Below are 12,682 nucleotides of genomic sequence, written 5' to 3'. Positions count from 1 at the left end.
GCCATGTGTATTCCTTGGCTGCGTTATATTAAATCTAAGCTGAAGACTCTTGGCTATTCAGAATTATTTGATAGACCATGTAAGTTGTCTCAATCAGAAATAAAAGACTTTAAGTCCCAGTTCATGTGCAGGGCAAAGTTGTTGAGAGAAGGCGAGGAAGTGTGTAAACCATCTGTTAGGAGATTTGTCATGTTAAGTATGGGCAATGAGATTCAGCCATACTTGACCTATATAAATAACCCATTTCACTTGTTTTTATTGACTAGGTTCAAACATGGCATGTTACCTTGGCTCCTAGCTCATCCAAAGGGCTTTTTTAAAGAGGGCACCTTGGCCCATTGTCCTTGTGATAATGTCTCTGAACAAGATACGCTGCATATGGTTTTTTTCTGTAAATTTTATATCTTGCAACGTAAGAAATTTATTTGCCCCATTTTTAAGAACTGTCACTTTGAGCAAGTGAGGCCCGCGTTGGTATACCTGCAAATGCTGGGTTCTCCTTTTGTCTGTTTTGGAGTTGCCAGCTATCTTACTGGGGCTATTAGAAGTAGAAATCGTATGTAGCTTAATATATCTTACCTCTATTTTTTAGTTTGTTTAGCAGTCTGAGACTGGGCCTTTTTTTTCCTTTTTCTTGAAGCTATTAAATAGTTTTATAATTGCTGGCTTGTTTTACTTTTTAATGTCAACGTTCGCCAATTATTTTTTCAAAACATGTCTTTATGTATAATTGTTAATAGTGTATTGTCTGATATCCCTTTGTAAATCATTCTTAAGTGTAACTATTTGCAAATGAAATTTTGTGTATGCTTTGATGGTTTTAATTATTAACCGAATAAAGCTATTGTTGATTGATTGATTGATTGATTGATTGGATTCATTGAAATATATTGCAATTCCAGTAAAACGTGGTTGCTGTGGATGCACACTTATCAATGGCAGCCATTTTTGAATGTCCCTTCTTAAAACATTGCAAATGCACTGAAAGAATTCTGCAGTGGAAGAATGCATGTCTGTGGCAGCCATATTTGAATGACTTTTGTTAAAACATTACAAATGCATACAAAGATGGGCAGCATGGATGTAAGCACATCTATCACACCCATTTTTTAATACATTCCTAATATTTTGATAAATCCTTTTCTATGTGCGCAGTTGCTGTGGGTAGGTCCCCCCCAAAAAGTATAGACAAAGCCAGTAAGTTTCATTGCTGTTATCTATTGGATTTGCCAATGCTTGTTCCTGGTTAGTTCCAGAAGTGGATTACACCTCCAAACAGACCTCTCTAGGTGGTTAGCCCATAGGGGGTTAGGCAACCTAAGAACAAGAATGATGAAAGAAAACATAGGTGGCTCCATAGAAGTGCAGTTATAGATCGCCTCTGTAGTAGAGGGCAAAGACATGAATGTGCCTCTCCTGAGTATAATGATCATTAGGTTGCCCGTAAACCCGGTAGAGACCAGGGTAAATATTGTACAACATTTAACAGTGTCTCAAAGGGTATTATTTATTAGACAGTTTATAAAAAAGCACAATAAATTGCCATGGCCAGGAAAAGGGGAGCAGGGAGACAAAAGAGCGGGAGACCAATGATTAGGGAATAGCTTTTCACATATACTTGGTTATACAGTCAAAATAAACAATCATAAATGCCCTGCGTTACATTGAATTTCACGTAACCTATACTGTACTGTGCACAAGTGTTCGTTAGAAGGTGAACGGCCAGGTGATACGTGGAGGGGTATATACAGTGGGGGAAAAGGGCACAAAAAAACAAGTGATATATACAGGGTACTTTTAGTGATGCCCATACATTGGATACATTAAGGACAGATAAATTCTTCTGGGCAATCACGAGGGAGGCCCGTGAATTACCTTGTAGAGGTCGACGGCGTTTCGGCTTTTATACAGTATTAGGCCATCATCAGGATCAGGTTACAAATTTAGGTTACAGTGCTGTATGAAGAAAATGATAATAACATTCAATTGTGGACCATGGAGAGAGAATTGTTTAAAAGACTCGAAGGTGACAGAGTAAAAGCCACAAGGGCAAGGCAGAGAGCCAAAAGTATGGCTGGACAAAGCTGGAAGCAAGCAGGTATTTGACCGTGTGAGATCGTGTAGCGTTGAGATGGACACGGTCACGATAGTCAATTGTGATGCCTAGACTCAGAGAGTTAAAGAGTTAATGAATTGGTCAAAAGGGGTGAAGGTAGGTACTGACATGTGTAGTCTGAGCAATAAGGACACCATGGAGAGGGGACTACAGGCTTGAAAGAGCAGGTGCGAAAATGGGGAGAAAGCGTCTCACTTATTGGCCGGCTGCAAGCTGGGGAAAGTGGGAAGAGACCTAAGGATGGTCTGTAGACGTGAGAAAATTAGGAAGAGGACTTACTAGAATAATGATACATCTGGATCACGCTGAATAATGGAAAAATCTATTTGAGAAACGGTCAAGGCTCGAGCATCCACCTATGGAGAGGGAGGGAGACAGGTCAAGGGAGATTAGACCAGGGCCTTAAAGGGGCAGACACCTCAAGAATCCCAACGGTGGTTAGCGATACGTAAGCACTTACTTATAATTTGCAACAGGAGCAAGAATCAATCTCGGAGGGCGAGTCAAAGGAGGCGGGAGTGCTATGCGTCACCGACGTGAGTCCGGTGGAGTGTGTCAGCCTGTGAAGGGCTGCTCTGGTATTTAATAGGCTGGTGCATTATTCTGTGTAGAGTAAAGGGAAGGTCAAGGGAAGCTGGCTTAAGACAGTGCATCGGGTAAGAACAAGGGCCACATGGTGTGTCCCATGCGTGAAAACTTACTATTGGAAGAAGAGGATCGCATCGGGCGCTGGGTGCAGATTGCTGTGGTCGTCGCTGGGAGAATGAACAGGCATGTACCTGCAGCGTGAGTCCGGCTGGTAATTTCAGTGTGGAAGGGGGTAGATAAATATGATTGGATGGGGCGGGAACATGCCTGTGTGTGACGTATGTACGTAGCTTAAGGAAAGTCAAGAGGGAAGAGAGACACGGGAATGGTAGTCCCAGGGAAGAAAAGAGGGTGAAGAACGAAAAATTCTGTTGGCCCATGAAATGGAGTAAAGTTTGGAAGGCACAGACAATGGTATACTTGAGCGGAATTAAATACCGTTCAAAATTACGGTATAATCAGTTTGTTAAACGCTAAAGACGTTATGCAACCATGTGGACAAAATAGGGGCTTGGGGGGCAGCCGAGCACAGCGAGGTATGCCCCCCGGGCAGATTGGGAAGGGAGGGGAGTGGCCGGCAAGCGGCCATTTTGTATGTTTTTGGGCTACGTTGGGACTAGCCCAATTGTAGCCCAATATTTGGATTTCAGCCCCTAGGGGTATATATGGTATTTTCGCGCCTCCCCAGCCGCCATTTTAGGTTTGGTGACCTGGTGGCTGGGAGCGCTGTGATAGTTTAGGTTTTTGTCAGGCGGTCTGTGGTACATTTTGTTGGTTTATTATTGTGAGGCATGGCTGGCGGAGATTATCGTGTGCAAGAAGCACTGCGGCTTCTCTGTGAGGCGGGGCGGATGGATCTCCTGATCCCCGCGGTTGCCGTGCCCCCGCACCCAGTGAGGTGCGCTTCGGCCGGGGTGGCGGCCGCCGTCGCGGCCTGCTCGCCCCCTCGAAAGGCCGGTAAAATTAAGGTGAGCGGGGGACTCACGCAGATACCAGGAGCGCGGCCCCGAATGTGGGAGCGGTGTCTGAGGGGGTTGTTAGGAGGGGCGGGGAGAATGGTGGAGGGCCCAGCGTTGCGGCAAGGGAGCGCGTCGTGCTTCTCCCCGTCGGGAGGGCAAGTTGCTGGTGGCCGCTCAAATGCCAGAGGAGCGGCCCCAGGGGAATAAAAGAGTGTGCAGCAGTTGGGCGAGGGCCGCTCGTGTAGTGGAGCAGCCCCGCCTGCTAACGTTGATCTTGGGCTCACGGGCAGTGTGCAACCTGAGCGCGCTGCCCGGACTGCGAAGAATGCTGGCGGGGGCCGCTCGTGTAGTGGAGTGGCCCCGTTTAATACGGCAGAGTCTGGGCTTACGGGCAGCGTGCAACCTGAGCACGCTGCCCGGAATGCGGGGCACGATGGCGAGGGCCGGTGTCAGGTCACAAACTCCCATTCCATGCCAGCAATGGGACCTAACAACTAGGATGAATGTGCAGAATGATGTAATATGACTCACAGGGACAGCAGGGTAAATCCCCAAAACAACATCCAGACAATGGCCCACAACAGCAATACCAATGCACTGGTGCAGATGCACAAATACAAACAGGCAACCTCACACTGCACATCTGACACAACATGTGTGTGTGTGTTTAAGTATCCCCAGGCAACTACACAACACATGAGGGGGGATGAACCACAGTGAGACAGATGTGGACACAGTGCCATACAAAAGTAAACCAACAATGGGGCCCCATTAGTGGGCATTCAGGCACTGTGAGATGAGAGGGAGCACAACAGACACATGTGACACAAGCTGGAATGAACAGCAACTAACACAGCAAGAGACTGACACATAACAGCACTACCCCCAGGGACCAGACATTTGGGTGACACACGCATGCATGACACGTCCACTGTTCTGACAAAGGTAGATGTCGTACAAACTGTGAAAGTCAGATATGTATCCTGTGCCACAAACGTACATCACGCCTACACAAACACAAACCACTCAGCATGGTCCCTCATCCATGGACAAACAGGAGCTATGGGCCCATCCATGCAAACATTTACATCAGTCCACCATCAACACCACACACCCTGAACTGCACCAATGTGCATCTGTGAAGCCCACATGGACAGGTGACATTATACATGCACCCATGACAAACACATTAATGTTGGGAGGAACTAAGGTGCGTGACTCATCACACAAGGACAGTTTACAACCCTGGTGAATGACAGACATACTGCACAGTATGTGGTACATGGCCATGACGTCAAAGCTCACGTAACCTTCCGAATACCTGCCACAGTCCCAGGACAATGCAGAAGCCAAGGAGAACCACAAGGCACACATGCTGACACCTGCAAACATTGTAGCCCTGAACCGGACAAGTGGGATCACTCACACACACATACACATGTCTCAATCACTAAAAGGTACCACCTAGGGACAACTACATGATATTGCGAACAAACAAGTGCCTTGGGGACTCCTGACTGTGTCCCATCTGCGTCTGACCACATCATCACCACTCAGAACTGACAAATCCCAATGATGAAACACCAATTAACAGTAGTGTGTCATGCACTCACACATCTGGTAGCCCATGGCAAAGTTGTGGGATGAACACAGTACCACTCAGCAAGCATCAACAACAGGAACATATCAAGGGAACAATGCCTGTGTATGAAAAGGGATGTGTACACACACACACATGCCCACACAACAGACAACGTCACGGAACAACACACTTACTTGAGGGGACTCAACTTCTGTGGAAGTTCAGCTGTGCCAAACATAGTCCCAGCAGGTCTCAGTCATGTCAGCATTACACTTGGTCAGTCAGCCATCAGTTACCACACAATGAAGGCTCTGGTCACAACAGCCTGGGTACGGGAGTCTCCCTTAAGTCATCTGCACATACTCAATACATATGTCCAGCAAGTTGCACAGAGGACTCAGTTTCTCCTACACCAATGATGCCCACACTTACATGTCCAGTGGAGATGCGCCCACAGTCAGGGAAATAGACAAATTGGACAATGGGAAGGACATCATATGTGCATGTGTGCAAGCCACAGATGTGACCATGCAAATGAAATGTTTACAGAGATGCCCACAAATTGTTAATCATGACACACCCATTTAGCTGCAAAGGATGATATGGCTAACAACCAGAATAGGACACATATCTCATGGACCACATGGAGTACCTCACATCAACACCTCAGAATTCAACATTTGAAATCCAGCATTACAACTGCAAGCTCATGCTAAACATCAGCAACATAATGTACAGCTAAATCAAATTCACAAGGAGAAAGAGAAAAGCTTTATTCAGCAATTTTAAAAAGTACAGTCCTTTCAAAACAAAGGCCAATGGCCAGCCCATATCCAAATGAGAAAAAGTTAACTTGAGTGACAACTGTCACACGTTGCTTGCCTGCACTGGTACGGACAGGGGACATCCCCTGGGAGGGGCATACATGGGGGCAGGCCAGGTACCGCAGGGACAGGGTCAGGGCACAGTAGAAGGAGGCAGTGAAGGGATGGTGGATGCAGGAGAGTCACTGGCAACTACAGTGGAGCTGACTGAAGTAGTGGGTGCAGTCACAACTGTGGGGCACAAGTCCGATGGGGTGGGTGCCGGCACAACTGCAGAGGGTAGGGCAGATGGAGTGGACTGGGTCCCCACTGCAGTGCCCAAGTCAGATGGGGTGGTTGTGGACTCCACTGCAGTGCCTAACTCAATGGGAGCGGAATGGGGTTCAGGTGAGGTTGGCAGGACAGAGGGGGGGGGACACGGTCCCCACATCAGTGGCACAAACTGTCTGACCGGGGGTGGAAGAGCAAGTGGTAGGGAGGGAGGGCCTCAGCATTTTGGGGATGATGTATCTGTGGATGGGGGAACCTGGGGCAGGGTGTGGCAGGGGAACCTGTGGAGTGGTGGCCTGGGGGATGGAGGACGGAGACTTTGTCATGGAGCTGCGGGGCGGGGGTGGGGTCTTGCTCTTCCGGCTCCCGGGGGGACTTGCGGGTCGGGGCCTCAGTCTGAGTGCACCTGGGGGAGGGTGTCCGGGTGTGAGGGGCACTCCCCTCTGTGTGTGGGGACTTCCTCTTTCCCTTGTAAGATGGATCTGCTGGGTCGGTGGGGAAGTGGCCAAGGTCACAGAGGAAGAGCTTCTGTGGAGATGAGGTTGGAGGTGAGGCAAGGGAAGGGGGCTGGGAGGGAGAGGTATCGGAGGACTACGGAGTGGTTGTGGATGACTGTGTGTGTGTGTGCAAACCATCCCCTGTGAGTGTGGTATCAGTCCCCTGCGCTTGCTTGTGTGCATGTCTAGACCTTGGTTTGGGTGTTTGTGTGCTACCTGTTTCTGTGGGTTTGTGAGAATGTGCAGGTGTATGTGTGCTTGGGACAGGTAGGGTGCTAGGAATCATGGGTGGTGCAAGGGTAGGAGGGGTGTGGGACTGTTGGAGGAGGGACACTGCTGCCATCAGGGAGGAGGCCGCGGACTGATTGGTACTCTGTAGGGCAGACATGCCCAATGAAATGCCCTCCATGAACAACACCAGTTGTGGGTCAACAGACTGGTGTGTGCATGGAGGACACTCAGCATTGATGTCTGCCCTACATGGATCTGTCAAAGCAAGCCCACAGACTCCTCACTCAGGGCAGCAGGGGACACAGGGGCAGGGGGTGCGGTGCCTGGCACAAAGGAGGCATGCTCCCGAACACGGGAGCCTCCACAGACCTCTGGGATGGGAGCCAATGGGAGGGTGGTGATGGTGGTGGTGGGGGCGGTGGCGGGGACAGCCTCACTAGCTGGGGTTTGGTGTCTGCTGACACCCGCCTCCACAAGGGAGTCATCCTCCGAGCTGCTGTGGCCCTCAGCTGGGGTGGATGGTGCTGATGACTCCTCGATGTGGCTCCACTCGCCCTCCGTGCCACTGGGTCCCTCCGACTCCTCGCCATCTATCCCAGTCAGACTCTGTGGCTCCTCCTGGTCCGTGGAGCTGTCCCCTCCTGTGGCCGTGGATGTATTTGGATAGAATTAGGAAAAAAGAGATCAACATCAGTCACCTGCACTGACTGCACACACCACAGTGAGTGAGTACATCACATCACAGGGCAAGCCCTGGCATCATCAGGTGAACACTGCTCAAAATGCTCACACTGTTTAGAATAAGCTAATTGTCAGTCTCACCATCAACCATGGCACTCATATCCCTCCTGCACTTGCACCCATAAGTCTGTTGCATGTTGGATTCTAATACTCCAATGTGCTGACATGCACCACCTACACATTTGTTGGACATGCAAGTGAACATGTGGGAGTATTTCACTATACACACATCACATCTCTTGGCACTGACTCAGTACAGGTGTCAGGTGAAGGGATGGGCAGAGTCTCATTTCACATGCTTGTGATGCATGCCAGCAACACACACTATGATGTTCTCATGTCCTGATAGTCAATGCCACAAAAGTGGGCATGGAGCACATTTGAACACAATGCAGGATCACTCATAGCAAGTTAAAGGCCATGGCACTGGCATGCCTGGAAAGTCAGTCAACACTGTCTCCTGTCACAGGGGCAGGGCATCCAGACAACAACAGTATGCACTGTGTCACGATCATAGCTCATGGGTAAAGCAAACTCTGCAGCCGACAAGTGCACTTGCCCATCCCCAGCAAACAACATATCCCGGACCCAGAAGACCCCACATCATACAAAACAGACATATGAGTCTCTGCGAACACAACTCCCTGTACATTAGCACATCACAGTCTGCTGTGCATGAAACACAGCTGCATGAAGTTCACAGTTGCATACACCATTGTGCACTGTCAAGTGATCACACACCTATATGTCACACAGGTCTTGTCTCTCATAGTCACATCTCAGATGCCCTGCGGACCCTCAAACTCATGAACACCACAGTTGTACGGAAAAGGAAGCCACACCACAATGACACAGAGGCAGACACCTGAAGGCACATGACACTAAGCACAACCTGTAAGTTGATACACAGGAGTGGGATTACAGAGTGTTTCTAAATGCACTTGAGTAGGCATGACTGCCCAGGTCTACGTGAAACAGTGTTTAGCCCTGGACAGTGGTCAGGTGGCTAAGCAAGTGTGACACACTTGATATACATACTCCTGAGGCACACAAATTGGAGTCCCCTGCTGCATGTGTTTGTTTTGAATACCCCAGCCACATGTTGCGAGTCAGACCAGCGATTGGTACACATCTCAAGGGCACACACAAATCACATGTCAGATCTCAGGCATTGTGTAGACAATTGACCCACCCATGAAACACACAGCAGAGTCATGGGAACAGATGCTGTCCGGTAGAAGAAGTATAGCTGACTGCAGGGACACAGTGCTCTAGTGACACAAGCAACAGACTGTAGGGTCCACACCTGTGGATCAGATGAGGAGGGTGCATCACACAATTGAGGGACATGAGTATTGGACTACAAGACCTACGTAATGTGGAAGTGTGACCTGGCCAAAAGACTGCAATTAGCATGTCAGACATAGTACACAGATTAGGCATGGTCTTACCCCCCCCTTGCTGCTGTCTTGCCTTCAGCTGCCCATCCAGGTCCGGGAAGACCACCGCCAGGATCCTGTGCATGTGGGGGGTCAGGGTCCGGTGTCCGCCCCTCCTGCGAGGAGGCAACAGCTTCAGCTGGACCCTTGTGAACCTCCAGGTCTAGCCCCGAAGGTCCTGCCACCTCTTCTGGCAGTTGCGGATCCTGCGCTTGTAGACCCCCACCGATCGAACTGCCCGGGCGATGGTCAGCCGTATATCCTGCTTCTGGTGGGCATCAACCTGTGAGGATGACCAAGTTAAAAGTCCATAAACACACATGCCCCATATTTATGCTGCACAGTTGTATATACATGTCATCATCACAAAGGAAAATGAGTTACACAGGCAGTGCAACCATAGAAAAGGACAAATGCCCAGCATGTCTGACATGCTAACAATGCCTGGGAAGTTGAAGCTTGCACAAATGCACTTTAGCTGCAGAACACCTGTTCATTACATGTACCTACACACTTTGGGGGATGTAAGTACTTAGTGAGTATGCTTGCCACTGGTGTACACACTGCTAGTACTGCTAGTCAGACAACATGCACAATTAGGAAGGCAGTGGACTGCACACTCACCTGCTCCCCTGGTTTCCCATACAGCATGCTGTACTGTGGAAGGAGCCCATCCAGCAGGGCCTGGTTCTCCTCCTCAGTGAAGGCTGGGGCCCTCTTCAGAGTACTTGCCATAGCAGTAGCCAGAGGATGCAGAGACAGCAGCAGTGGTAGCAGGGATGTGGTCCAGTATCATATAGTGCAGGCAAGTGAGCTCTCTGGGGGCCAGCCAGCCTTATATCTGTGCTGCAGAGGCAGACTCTGTGCCATGTGTCCCAAGTGATAGGTCCAACACGGTTGCATTCTATGAATTTTGCCAATCCATGGAAATGTACGACTCGTACACGTATTCCGCATCGTTCAAATCTTCACCTTCATAAAGCCCTAGGAATTGCAACATTGTTGTAGGCATCCAACTGAATTTCCAGCGCACGACTTGTACAAGTTTTGCATCCGTCTCCATGACAGTCCAGAGCCAATGGGTGCACCCGGCTCAGTCAACTATCTGTACAACGAGTAGTTTGAAAATACACATGCACCCGTCTCCATACGATTCAATGGCTAAGGCATACACCAGTCTCAGACCATGCCTGTCCTACTCGTATGCATCATTGTCACCCATGTCCGACCTCATTGCAGTCAATAGCTAAGCGTACGCACGGCTCAGTCCTGAACTGTGCAATGTGTACGCATTGTCACCCACGTCAGACCTCATTGCAGTCAATGGCTAAACGTACGCATGGCTCGGTCCTGAACTGTGCAATGCGTATGCATTGTCACCCACGTCGGACCTCATTGCAGTCAATGACTAAGCGTACGCACGGCTCGGTCCTGAACTGTGCAATACATACGCATAGTCACCCGCGTCGGACCTCATTGCAGTCAATGGCTAAGCATACGCACGGCTCGATCCTGAACTGTGCAATCCGTACGCATTGTCACCCGCGTCGGACCTCATTGGTGTGACTATTTGACGGCTTCAACACACAATTAATTGCCAGGGACTCAGGTGCACACCTACCACACTACAGCATTGGCCACACAGTGTCCCATGGCATGCAAGGCTGCATTCCATGTGTGTTTGGGGTGGCAAAATTTGGTTTGTTGTGTGGCACTTTTGTGCAGCCACTCCCAAGCTGTGCACGTGTTCATGGGGACAGGATCCTTTGTGTGTTGTGCACATTACCACTGTGATGTGCAACTGTACAATTATGGGCATGAGTCATGGACACAGTTTCATGTTGGATATGTTTAGGACATGTCACATACACCCTGAGTCCTGGGGGTGATGGCATGTACGTCACAGTGAGATCTGTAGCCACAATTCTGATGTACACCCACAGTCTGTGTGCATGTTGTGTCTCAGATGTGGCTGATCAAATGTGCCCAATGGGTAACAGTTTCCACATCCATGTGGTTTGTGCATCAGCACTGATGTTGTGTGTGTGTCTATGAGACGTACATGTCGGGCCTGCAGAGACAACAGTGGCCACTACCTGTGGGACTCACGGTTGCCTTGTGGCGTGTACATGATACGCCATGTCATGCCAGTGTCCATGTGGCAATACAGGGGCCCTGGGTATTTGCATGGCAAAGATCTGTGATGCCTGGGAGACATCATGCCTCACTTGTCACTGTGGTGTGTGTTTGTAACATCACAGCAGTACATAGGTAGGGTGACACAGCCCAATGATTGGCCATTGCACTACATGGGACTTGTGTGGACATGTGGACTTGAGATGTGAGGTGATGGGCATGTAGGTGACATATGTGTCCATGCCCAACAGCACACTCCTCAGTCCATTGTGTATTGTCATGATGTATCATGTGATATTTTGCTTGGTCATTGCCACATGGGTGGATGAACCGACAATCTTCCAGTGCATCTCTGTTCTGCAGGGCAGCAGCTGTCCATAGACCGTTCCCAGACCTTGAAACCATGCAGGAATGCGAATGCATCCGACGGTACCGCTGCACCAGGCCACTGATTGAGGAGTTGGCGGAGCAGTTGGCGCCACATCTGCTACCTGGTCGGACATACCCTACAGCACTGACCCCAGAGGTGAAAGTGATGGCGGCCCTGCACTTCTTTGCTACTGGTACCTTCCAGTACACTGTGGCTACTGCTGGTGGTATGTTGCAAAGATGTTTAGTCGTGTGGAATACGATGTCTTGGAGGGGATGTTGCATTTCCTTGACCTGTACATCAAGTTTCCTAGCCCCGGTCAACTCACTGAAATAAAGAATGCCTTTTATACACTGGGGAGGATGCCGAACGTCATCGGATCTATTGATGGTACACATGTGGCCCTGATACCACCACAGGCACATGAGCAGGCATACCGAAACAGGAAACATTTCCACTCCATCAATGCTCTCGTGGTATGTCTTGCAGACATGTGTATCACACATGTGTGTGCATGTTTCCCCGGTTCTGCGCACGATGCCTACATCATGAGGAGTAGCCGCATTGCAACGCTGATGTCACAGATGCCAGACCAGCGTGCCTGTCTTGTCGGTGTGTACTGACTGTTTACCATTGTGTGTGTTTTTTTGCAATGTTGTATTCCACCCTCCTTCAAAACTCTGCTAATTGTTCAATTGGTGACTCCGGATACCCCAACATGCCGTGGTTGCTGACACCCCTCAGGAACCCTGTGACACCAGCCGAGATGCGCTACAATGAGGCACATGGTCAGAGCAGGAGGGTGATTGAGTGGACATTTGATCTCCTGAAAAGCCTTTTCCGCTGCCTAGACAAGACCGGAGGGGCCCTCTCATATGAGCCTGCAAAGGTGTGCAAAATTATCCTTGTATGCTGCATGCTACACAACA

This window comes from Triturus cristatus, chromosome 5_1 (assembly GCF_964204655.1).
Source record: "Triturus cristatus chromosome 5_1, aTriCri1.1, whole genome shotgun sequence".
Classification (NCBI taxonomy): Eukaryota; Metazoa; Chordata; class Amphibia; order Caudata; family Salamandridae; genus Triturus; species Triturus cristatus.
This window is presented reverse-complemented; position numbering follows the sequence as displayed.